Source organism: Aricia agestis, chromosome Z, assembly GCF_905147365.1.
Source record: "Aricia agestis chromosome Z, ilAriAges1.1, whole genome shotgun sequence".
NCBI lineage: Eukaryota > Metazoa > Arthropoda > Insecta > Lepidoptera > Lycaenidae > Aricia > Aricia agestis.
In genome coordinates, this window is record NC_056428.1 from 7,364,389 (window position 1) to 7,377,149 (window position 12,761).

General features: G+C 32.1%; 1 protein-coding gene across 1 annotated transcript in view; it reads left to right on the top strand.

Moving 5' to 3' along the window:
• The window catches only part of LOC121739280 (dipeptidase 1-like), a 44,074-nt gene that overhangs the window by 836 nt on the left and 30,477 nt on the right, over window positions 1-12,761 (top strand). The gene's annotated exons all lie outside the window — the stretch shown is intronic.

Below are 12,761 nucleotides of genomic sequence, written 5' to 3' on the forward strand. Positions count from 1 at the left end.
AACATTAAACCGATCCTTGTTCGTAATTTCCCTTCTTTGTCTCGAGCGACAATATTGTAGCTCTTAGCTTACGAGATTACTTAATGTGCTTAAGGGGGCGACTAACCCAAAATTTACGATTTTATAATTCATTTATAAACTTGAGAAAAAGCTCCAAATTATTTCGTTTTCTAAAATTAGATACATCATTATATTTCCTAGAATTCGACCTGAGCAAAAACACAATACCTTAAAATTTTCTCGATAGAAAATAAATCACAAAGATGCATCGTATTTTTGCCGAGATCAAATTCTTGAAAATATAATGTGGTATCTATGTTTAGAAAACGAAACAATTCGGGGCTTATTTTCAAGTATAAAAATGAATTATAAAATCGTCCACTTTGAGGTCGCCCACTTAATACGACACAAAACAATTTACTTATTACTAATTAGTAGTAATACTATCCGGCCCTTCTTAGATGCGCGTTTAATGACATAATTTTAAGATGGGATTAAATAAATAATAAATAAAAAATGTTTTATTTCTGAGTAAATTTGAATCAAATTTTTTCAGAATGTCTACCTGATGCCTACCACCGGTTCGGGAACTACCCCGGCGAGAAGAACCGGCGTAAGAAACTCGCACGGGTTCCACTTTTTACCAAAAAAGTGAGAGAAAAATTATTCTTTTAAAATAAAGTTTACAATTTTGTAACTTAATATTATATACAATGTCAACATACATAATTGTAAGTCATAATATAATAATGTAGAAGTAGCCTTGCAAGAAGCCATCCTACTCCCAAGATGTGCCATCTTCTATGAAATCATTGACCTTATAATAAGCTTTGGCACACAAACGCTCTTTGACTACTTTTTTAAATTTATTAATGGAAAGATTTTGAACGTTTTCTGGGATTTTATTGTAAAGGCGTATACATTGACCTTTAAAAGATTTACTGACTTTACTAAGTCTGATCACTGGCATGTCCAGCTTGTGCTTATTTCTAGTATTTCTACAGTGAATGTCACTTTTAACTTTAAATTTATTTATATTTTTTCTAACATATATTACATTATCCAAAATGTATTGAGAAGCAACAGTTAGAATACCAATTTCTTTAAATTTATCTCTCAGAGATTCTAAAGCAGACATTTTATAAATAGAACGTATGGCTCGCTTCTGCAGCACAAATATTGTATTAATGTCGGCAGCGTTTCCCCATAAAAGGATTCCATATGACATCCTACTATGAAAATAACTAAAATATACTAATCGTGCCGTGTCTTCGTCAGAAATTTCTCTAATTTTTCTGACTGCATATGCTGCAGAACTGAGCCTACCTGCTAGATTAGCAATGTGAGGACCCCACTGTAATTTACTATCAAGTGTAATACCTAGGAATACAGTGTTATCTACCAAATTCATCTTCTCATCATTTAATAGCACATTGGTTTGGACTTGCCTAACATTGGGCAAAGTAAACTTTATACATTTAGTTTTACTAGAATTTAAAAGTAAGTTATTAACATTAAACCAATGTACTATTTTTGAGAGAGCACTGTTTACCTCGTCGTAGTTCGACTGTTGTCGCTTCACTTTAAAAATAAGTGAAGTGTCATCAGCAAAAAGCACTATCTCATTATTATTATCCTTTACTAGATAAGGTAAGTCATTTATATAGATGAGAAAAAGAAATGGGCCTAAGATAGATCCCTGTGGGACACCTAATTCTATTTTGGTTCCATTGGACCTTTTACTATTTACCTCAACCCTTTGAGTCCTATTTTTAAGGTAAGAAGTCAAAAGGCTGAGAGCAGAGTCCTTTATGCCGTAGTGGCGCAGTTTCCTGATCAATGTAGCATGCTCAACACAATCGAAGGCTTTGGAGAGATCGCAAAACACACCTAAGGCATCCTGCGACTCCTCCCAAGCTTCAAAAATACTACAAAGAAGTCCTATACCAGCATCCGTTGTGGATCGACCCTTAGTAAATCCGTATTGGTTATCGTGCAGCAAATTATTTGAATTAAAATGCACTAGTAATTGTTTTAAAATAATTTTTTCAAATATTTTACTAAAGGTCGGTAGAATCGATATAGGCCTGAAATTAGTGGGATCCGATTTAGTCCCGGCTTTAAATAAAGGAACAATCTTGCTATGCTTCATCAAGTCAGGAAAAACACCATTTTTTATGCAGTTATTAAAAATCATTGCTAGATGAGGAGCTACGATATCAATTATTGATTTAATAATTTTTGTAGACATGCCCCAGAGATCTGCAGTATTTTTAATATTCAACAATTTAAAGGTATCAATAATATCTCTGGGGTTAATTTCTCTAAACTTAAAATTGACATCACACTCCTTTACATTGTCTCTGAGTAGCTTTTCGGCAGCTTCAGGTGAAGAATTTAAATTTTTAGTCGTTGAGACCGGAATGTCAGCAAAAAACTTTTCAAAGACCGTCGCAACTTCTTGATCATTAGTAATCTTTTTATTTTCAAAGTATAGTTCAAAATCAGAGCTGCGACAGGATACATTTCCAGTCTCACCAGCTATAACCTGCCATGTTGTTTTTATTTTATTTTTAGAGCGTTTAATTTTGTTTTTTATGTACAGGGCTTTAGCAGCTTTGCAAACTTTTCTAAAGGTTTTTGAGTAGTTTTTAACATATGCTTTAAATACTTCACTATTGTTAATACACCTTTCATCATATAGTTCATATAATCTTTTTCTACTAATTTTAATCCCCTTTGTTGCCCATTCAATAAATTTAGTTTTTTTATTACTGTTTCTAACTGTTTTAGAAGTAAATATTGAATTAAATTGAGTTCTTATCACCTTAAATAATTTATTAAAAGCTTCATCAGAGCTGTGTGACCTATCCAATAAATGGATATTTGAATTTAATTTACTTCTAAATTGCTCAATACGTTTTGTGGTCACAGGAATAAACACAAGATTTTTCTTCGCGTCACTGTCACATTTCAAATTAAAAGAAGCTATTTGTCCACAGTGATCAGAACTTAGCTTATTAATTAATTCTTTTTTATCAGGAATAAGATTAGTAAATATGTTGTCAATACAAGTGGCTGTAGTCTCACAGACCCTTGTAGGTTCCTGAAACAAACTGTAAAGGTTATACGATTGAAATAAAGATGTGAATCTAACAGTAGTGGAGGTTAAATCTAATAAATTAATGTTAAAATCACCACATATAATAACCTTTTTATTAGATGCACATATTTTTGACAAAATTTGTTCCATTGTTACTTCAAAAGAATCGTATAGCCCTGATGGAGGCCTGTATACGCCCACAATGATTAGATGGCTCAGCTCTATGCAGGCCACCTCTATTATTCGTTCAGTAGAGAGACTCACGATATCCTTACGTTCCTTAAACTTCAAATTGTTTCTGATTAAAATTAGAGAGCCTCCTCTAATGGCATTTTCTCTACTGAACGAACTTGCTATCTGGTGATCATTGAAATTGAAAATGAGTTCATGTGATCTGAACCAATGTTCAGATATACACATAATATCAATGTTAAATTCCTTTAAAAATAACTCAATTTCAAGTTCTTTACCTACCATACCTTGTAAATTCTGATGCACCAGATTAATCAAATTACATTTATTTTTCCTCAGTTTAATTGAGTCTATCAAGTTATTGGTAGGATTTTCAACATTTAGACTTGAACTTAATTCATTTGTGCAAGAGATGTCCTCCATTGTCTTATTATCTAATTTAAATAAATATTTGGAACATATTCCAAATCGTTAACACTATGACTAATATTCTGCTCAATAAAAGCAGTAGTCGGGGTATTATTTTTTTATTTAAATTGATGGGATTAGCGTGATAGTTAAATAGTAATTTATGTTTTATAATTATTATGAACAGTGTAAATTTCTGTAAAACTCTTTCATCTATTTATCGCGATACAAAACTTTTACAAACAGCACTTTTGAGGTTTTAAATTCTTTTTTCGTTGCCTTAATTGTGTATTTTGCGTGCTTTGCAGGTTTTTGTTTTTTTGCAAGTCGCATGTTATGTTATTAAGATTACGTCTTGTACTTGTAAGTAACTAATATCCATACTTACATACCTATAATATTATAAATCCGAAAGTGTGTCCGTCTGTTACCTATTCACGGCCAAACCGCTAAACCGATTTTGCTGGATATGGAGATATTTTAAGTCCCGGGAAAGGACACTTTTTATCCCAGAAAAATGTACGGTTTCCGCGCGATTAACGAGTTTTGGTGCAATGGAGTTGCTGGCGTCATCTAGTAGGTACTTAATATAGTTGTAACAGAAAAAATATCATACCTTCTAAATTACTTCTAATCTTTACGAGTGTCATAGCGTATCTTTTGCATTGTCCAAGACATCTTAAGAGCCTACTGTCAGAAATATCAAAGCACGCTAGCCCTGCCTACAGACCCCGCTATCCTCCTATATACATATATATATATATATATAATGATTTCCTTTAGCCCTACCCTTTAGCCATTATTTTATAAAGTTGTATGTTGTTGTAAAAGATTGTAGTAGTGCAAGTAATTTAATGATAGTAACTCAATAAGTGTAACAGAAATATTTGTTGAAAAGCCCAGAAAGATTCATAATTTCGAAAAATATAACTATCGAGTCAAAATAAGTGAATCGTGTTTTCCGTTAGGCAAATATTAGATAAATATACAATGATTAAATAAATCTCAATTTTATTTAAGTCAATCGTCTTCCGGCATCGTAATGCTTATTAGAAAACACAGCAAAATTTGGCAGCCCGCTCTTAACTTGATAACATATCACAGAAATAGGGACGAACTCGAGACCAACCAACGGACAGAACGTATTCATTTTTTTTCTTTATAAGTTATACTTCCGTATCAAAGAACTGGTACATATAATAGGTATGTAGTATTTTACGCGCTGTCAGCCAGTAACTCTTATATGTTAATATTCGCTATCTTTTAAGCTCTTATCTCTATAACGGCGTTTATCTCGCAGCGATCTGGAGTTTGTTGTGGGGTGTTCTCAAGGTCAGGGCGGACGGAGGATCGTTACAGGCGCCGGGGCTCACGGGTGTACTCCTGTACCCGGAATCTGCTACTTAGGGTCAATTCAGACCGCAACGCGACGCGTAGATGCATTTCTAAATTTGTATGGATTTGAGATAAGAGATTTGCAAGACGTCTCACGCAATTGAAATCTGTGAATTCAGTACTTTTTATTAGAAAAATATTTAAAAGAAATCACACCGCGTCAATCAATCAATCGTCCCTTTATCTGGCATTTATACAGTTTCGTTGCTTTTTACAATCCGTTTGGTATCAAACAACACAACACAAAACAGAATTCTTATGTGAACCAAACGTAAAATGACTGACTTTGGAACGAAGTTCCTTATCGCGCGTTCGGCGCAATGATGTTTTATTAAAGATGGCGTATGCTCATACAAAGCGGTCCTCTGAATTTGTTCCTGTACGACATAGAAATACCTACCTCTGGTATATCTATAAATTACAACAATGAATGCGACAGATAATACGTTACGAATGATATAGAAAAGGATTGCTATACACTTTGAGTTGCACATCGGCACGCATGCGCGATTATTCTATGTCACACGATTATCAGTGTCCTTATCACGTTTTGTCGTCCGTATTTTCTATCCTTTTTTAGTTTAATTTTTTGCATTAAAATAATTTGTCGATAATCTTGGAAAATATCGAAATAAAAATTAATTACTAGATGTTTTCATGTACTTAACTTTCACGTAACTTTTTCATCCTTTTTTTAAAAGCTTTTATTTAACTTGCTCTGTATGTATGTAAGTATGTATGTTACGGTGGAATTTTGGAACTCAATTTTAAGGTAGATATATTTAACCGATTGAGCTGAAATATTGCAAACGCGTTTAGGTTGGATGACCATGCACGATATGGTATGTGACATCACTCTAAATCCAATATGGCCGACCATCCAAGATGGCGAAGTAATTATTTTCTATGCAGGCCTACAATATAGATATTAAATGAAAGGGCTTTTTGACAGTAACTCGAAAACGAATGTAATTTCATTCTACATCCAACATGGCGGCTCATCCAAGATAGGGGAATAGTTCTGTTATGCACTTCTGCAATATGGGTATCAAATGTAAGGGCTCATTGAAAGTAACTCGAAACGAAAGTAACGTCATTCTACATCCAATATGGCGGCTCATGCAAGATACGGGAATAGTTATTTTTAATGCACTTCTGCAATATGGGTATCAAATAAAAGGGCTCATTGTGAGTAAAGAAAAATAATATTCAAGTCGTGTCATGTCGTGTCGTGACTTTACGTGACGTTACGCGACGTGACGTTACGTGTCGTGACTTTACGTGACGTCACGTGACATGAAGTTACCTGATGTTACGTGACGTGACGTTACGTATAGTGTCGTGACGTTACGTGACGTGACGTGAAATAACGTGACTGACAGCCGGGTTTCATAAAATGCCCGTTTGAATCCAGTCACTTTTTTTTAAATGAAATTTAACTTTTTAGTCATGCAGAAATCTAGGCAGAGATAACTAAAAACCAAAAAATAAATTATAAACAAAAAACTTTTTGAAAAAAAGCTTTTATTTAAATAGTCTAAAAAGAAGAAAATAAGATTCTCCTTAAAAAAATTAACTATTAAGTTATAATAATCAATATATTATACAATTTGCATGATATTAAAAGCTTGTCGCGAGACTTAACAATCCATCAGTACTTGATAAATTTATTAAAATAAAAATATAATATCAATTTACTCAGTTATAAAGTTAATATATTATATAAATTGGTACTAGTTTATTTACAAATCGCGCGTAATATAATTTTTGTATTTCCTAAAAACGCAGCTTGGCAATTTAAGTAAAAAACGTGACACAATGATATTCTAACGCTACACCTCGTCGCTCACTCGCTGCCAACATGCAACTAATTCAAAAGAAGGCACTTACCTTATCTAAATTACGGAGAGGAAGTCTGTAATCTTTAATACAAATATGTAGCGTCTGTATTATTCAATTTAATATTTTTGTCCTAATGGTCGACATTATCTGAATCTGGAAACATTTCATCGATAATAGAAAAGACAGTTGTACATCACTAGTATTAGTTCCAAATACTCTCACTACTGCTATCAGCGCCAATATGGCGACATGATGGCGACTTTCAAACGTCATTTTTACGTCAAATTTAGCTCCTATCCCTAACAATGGGGGAGCTGATTTCGCTTCAAATAGGCACAAAAAATAGCTGTCATTTCATTTTCATCAGTCCAGCGTACTTGTATAATGGAGGTTAGTGGTACAGTCTGATACGGCCAAATGAATGTATTTGATAATAAAAATCGGTTATCGGAGATTTCAATACAATTATTATAGATATCAAAAAGTTTTATCGACAGAAAACTCCAGCACTATTGAATTTTATTGTATTGGAGCCCCCTTAATTATTTCATTTTTTTTATAAATTATTAAAGTAAAAATAAAATTGAGTATTTCGTGAATATTTCAAGTGCCTATGTATTGCCGTTATTGATATCGAGCAAAAAATAGCAAAAAAAAATCACGTTTGTTGTATTAAATATTTAATTTATTTGGTTTTTAGTATTTATTGTTATAGCAGCAACATATATATACACAATCTGTGAAAATTTCAGAAGTCTAGCTATAGCGGTACTTGAGGTACAGCCTGGAGACACACAGACAGATATACGGACAGATATCGAAGGCTTAATAATAGGGTCCGTTTTTACCCTTTGGGTACGGAACCCTAAAAATGACTAAAACATACGCGTACAATCTACACGACATACGACTTGTTGGATCTTAAGGCGGTATTTAACAAGGAACTTGTACAATAAGATAAATTCGCTAACTTTATTAATATTCTTCAGCACACGGGAGCTCCCATGAGAGTTTTATTAAAACGCAAGTTCTTCGGGAACTCAACACCCCTGTTGACAAACTTGCCCCGAGAATGTCGGCATCATAACATTTTCTTTTGCACCTTTAAGGCTGTCTTATACGGAATATAAATAATGGTATACATATCGCAGTCGACTGGTTAAAAAAGCCATTCAATCACACGGCTATACGTCGTTTAGCCGACTTGTTGACTGCAACATTCAACACTACAGCTAGATGACGCTTAGCCAACTGGTTAAAGGCCACAGCACACATATCAACTCGGAAAGGGATCGTCACCGTATCGCCTTTCGCCTCGTCGTTTTTAAAACGTCTGACAATAGTTTTGGTCATTGAAAAGTGTCTTACACTACATGATACTAGTTCAGAACAATAATCTACAAATTATATATAAGTATTAGCCATTTGAAAATAAGTAAAGTAAGACTCATTTTTAGTCCACTTTGGTCCTGGTACCTGAATTTATTAAAAAAATTTAACATTTTGATTATGTAAAACTCAGTTTAAAACATCCCACACGTTTATAAAAACAAAGTGCTATTTTTAACTGTATTTATATGTACTATTGTTAGTATACCTACTTCGGTAAATATGTAGTTGTTATAAAGCTGGCTACTGTAACATTCTTCTTTTTTTTTTCTATTTTTTATGGGGGTTTTTGTCAATAGACATGTCAACCCCATCGTATCCGCCTTATGGCCGTTCCCAATATTTGATCTATCTCTGGTTTTGCCCTACTAGAGATAGGAATAGCTCACATTAGACATTAGAGACATATATTTTATGTCAATTGTGAGCTATTCCTATCTCTAGTAGGGCAAAACCAGAGATAGATCAAATATTGGGAACGGCCGTTAATGTATTCACTCATCAACTTCCATCAATAAATTGTAAACAGCCAAAGCTGCATTAGACCTAGGCATGTGCAAACAACTCAGAATCCATCCCACATCTAAAAGATTTATATTAAATTGGTTGATGAGTAAATTTCTGTTCCTTCTATTCTTGACACATTCCATCAAAACATGCCAGACATCATCTACATTCTTCTTTTATAAAATACGTACTATACGTGTATACTACATACCTAGTAGAATTTTTTATGATATGATTGTGGAAAGTAGAGATCAAACGAAAGAAAGGGTCAACACGGACAATGTTGTAATTACAAATTTTTATAGTTGCAACATTGTCCGTGTTCTTTTGTTTTATCTCTAATTTTCCCTACTTTAAAGGTAAGTATTCGTAAATTGTTACATAAAAAACAATCACAATATTTCTATGCAATATATAAGTATATATATACATTCAATATCTTTTCAACCACATAAGAACATTTAAATAGAAAAATGTTGTCACAAAAAATAACAATCGCCAAGGCAAGGTTTGAAGAGTTGTGTAAAAGAATTTCACGATTCAATCAACTGCATCAGAACAGGAAATATCCATTGAGGCCGTATCCACAGATCTCGAGTTGCGTTCGTTTTGCAATCCGAGTTCCGCCCGCCCCCGCCCGCCCTAGCCCCGGCGGTCCGTCACTGGCACACATTGTCCGTGATAAGAGGTCTCTGCCAGCTCGTATGAGCTTTGTAATACAAACATTTCGAAATTCAGGATAGGTTACGAGGTGGACTACGATAAGTATATTCTAGTCTATGGTACCAAAACAACCTGAACTGGGGTTTTTGGGTGATTTTTTTTCCATGTTTCGTCAATTATTTCCATAATTTAATAATGTTTGTCATCACATCCCACAATATTTTTATTGTAATTTTTTCTATTGATTGATTGAGCATGAGTCATGACTCATGGGATTGTAAAAACTTTATTAATACTCTTTAAATGTTTTTGGAAAGTTCCCACATAATTAAATACGGAAAATCTAAAATTTGCTCTTTACACGCTATCATAATAATAATTGTATTGTTCTACCATCTATATTGATAATGGAATTGAATTTGAAAACATTCACATTAGCCACAATCCGCAAATATTCAAAAAAGAGAAGTGCACTCCTAGTTCCTGGGCATTTTCAAAAAAACGTGTACCCTTGCAAAAATATGTCTATATTTTTTAAGGTCATTTATTTACCTTTATTTGAATGTCATATACAAGGAAAAATATTGAACTAATGGAATAAGTAAAAAAGAACGCTGAAAACTTTATATTATTCTGATATTATTGAAACAAAATCGAATTTTCGACGAAACAGATTCCGTTGTGCGACTAAATGTAAAATATAATTTAATACAAAAAAATACAGCAATAAATGGATTTCTTCGTTAATTTAATCTAATGAAATGCATATTTAATTGTTTATTAAAAAAAAAATTGATAATTTCAAGGATCAACAAGAGTAGCAATTATTTTTAATCCATAGTGTGACTATGTGACCTATCCACTAGGTTATTTTTCATTTTTTTACATGAGTAAGTAATATTTAATATATATAAAGAAGTTTTTATAACACAAAAACCTTTTCTTTAAACATTTTTATTGTTGCACTACTTATAAAAGTAAAAAATTATTTGATTTCATAGATTTAACTTCATTAATTAGAGGGACGAACATCTCATAATCATAAAGATGTGTTCACATGTCTACGAATTCCTAAGTTATTAATGACATCGGATTATATGCACGATCAAAGTGCCGAAATATCCATGCAAATATGCACGAAAAATGGTCGAAATATGCACAAAATATGCACAATCAAAAGTCACTTAATATTAAAATTTATTATTTTTTTGAAGACTTTTCCGGTAGTGACATTAATAAAAGCGCCAATTTTTATAATTTCATAAAATCCAGGATTTTTAATTTCTTGAAATAAAGACTTTTTATTTATTTGTTATACGCCAATAATAATTTTCTACCAACATTTTCCGATTGCAATCTTAATGCCCATGGAAGTTAAACTACCGAAATATGCACTATCGCCTAAAAAGTGACATTATATGCATTTGCATATGCAAGTATGCAAATGCATATAATCTGATGTCTAGTTATTATAAATCTGCAAATATCAACGACACAAAATGATTTTCAACTTTACTGATAGAAAAGTAGTGGAAATAAAATCAAAATTATTAAAAAAAAAAAACTTTTAGGTACTTACTTAAATTTTAAATAGTATATTTGTTATTGTTAAGTAAAGTCGACGCCTTTATAATTTGGCTGTAGCGATATCGATTTTTCTCAGCAATGACTAAAGCTAAAAAATTAAAGTTCATTGTCAGTATTTAATCAATCAATCAAAAGTAACTTAATATTAAAATTTATTATTATTTTTAAGACTCTTCCGGTAGTGACATTAATAAAAGCGCCAATTTTTATAATTTCATAAAATCAAAATTTTTAATTTCTTGAAATAAAGCCTTTTTAGTTTTTATTTATTTATTATACGCCAATAATAATTGTCTACCAACATTTTCCGATTGCCATCTTAATGCCCATAGAAGTTAAACTACCGAAATATGCAAAATTGCCAAAATACGCACTATCGCCTAAAAAGTGACATTATAATATGCATTTGCATATGCAAGTATGCAATGCATATAATCCGATGTCTAGATGCAAAGAAAACTAGCAATCTAAAACATATCCAAAACGGTTTTTTACTTTAACGCGGCGTCACCTTAACACATAAGTAATAAAAAATATATTTGTACGTTAATCGTACCAGTTTAAAAATCACCAATTTTCTTAATAAAATCTGTGAATAAAAAAATAATTTATTTAAAATGTGAACTAAGCCTTATGCTTTCCGCCTGTTGTGACTTGTCCGTTCCATTATATGTGACCATACGAAAAGTCACAAGTCGGAAGTCACGTAATATTACTTTCTTTTACTTTTAAAGTGTTTGTAAATAACCGATAATAGTTATCACAATTTCATTTTTTTTACTAAATACTAAGCTAATTTTGCAACGTGTCAACAGTAAAAACAGTTGGAGAAAGTATAATAATGCTTACAAAATATGGTCACTTATCTGAACAAATAAACCGTTCCTGAAGAACCATCCAACCTGCGTCCGCGTCTCGTAGCAGATTTTTAACTACTAAATTCAAATTGAAGTTTCTCGATGTACAATGAAATGTAGTGCTATCATTTAGTGCCGAAAATATTTTTGTAGTATGTTTATAAAACTAAAAAAAACGGTCACTAAACCGAACATTCCGGCCGGGTTGTTTTTTCATGATTATAATTTTAATTAATTTGTAGTTAAATTATGTTAGATTTTTCAATAACAAGAAATAACAATTGATACATTAAGTATTTAGGAATCTAACATATGTTTTTTAAGTAACTTACTTTAAGAAAAAAAATAGTTATTAAAGATTTTGTTACAACTTCTGGGAAGGGGACAGGTGAATTTAATAGGTTTCGGTACTTAAAAACCCTTATAAATCTCATACTAAATAAAATTTTATACAAACGTGAATGTATTTTAATAAAAGAAAACTTGTTTTTGCTCCTACATTAAAATTACAAAATGTTAGTATGTAATTTTTTACAAATAATCTGTAGCGAAGTCAAGGGACAAGGTAAAAACCAGGGGTACACATTTTTTTGAAAATGCCCTCCTACACACACATGACCCCTTTGTATTTTGTATAGATTGCATTTTCATCGTAACAAATAAAATGACAAATATTTAAATAATGCAACTACATTACATTACTACATTAAATCAAAAGTTTTTCTTCTTTATATTACTATAGTTATGGACTCAACACTCAACAGTATGAAGAGAGAAATGGCGACTATTTCGTACATGACTTCCAATAAGTCATTTAT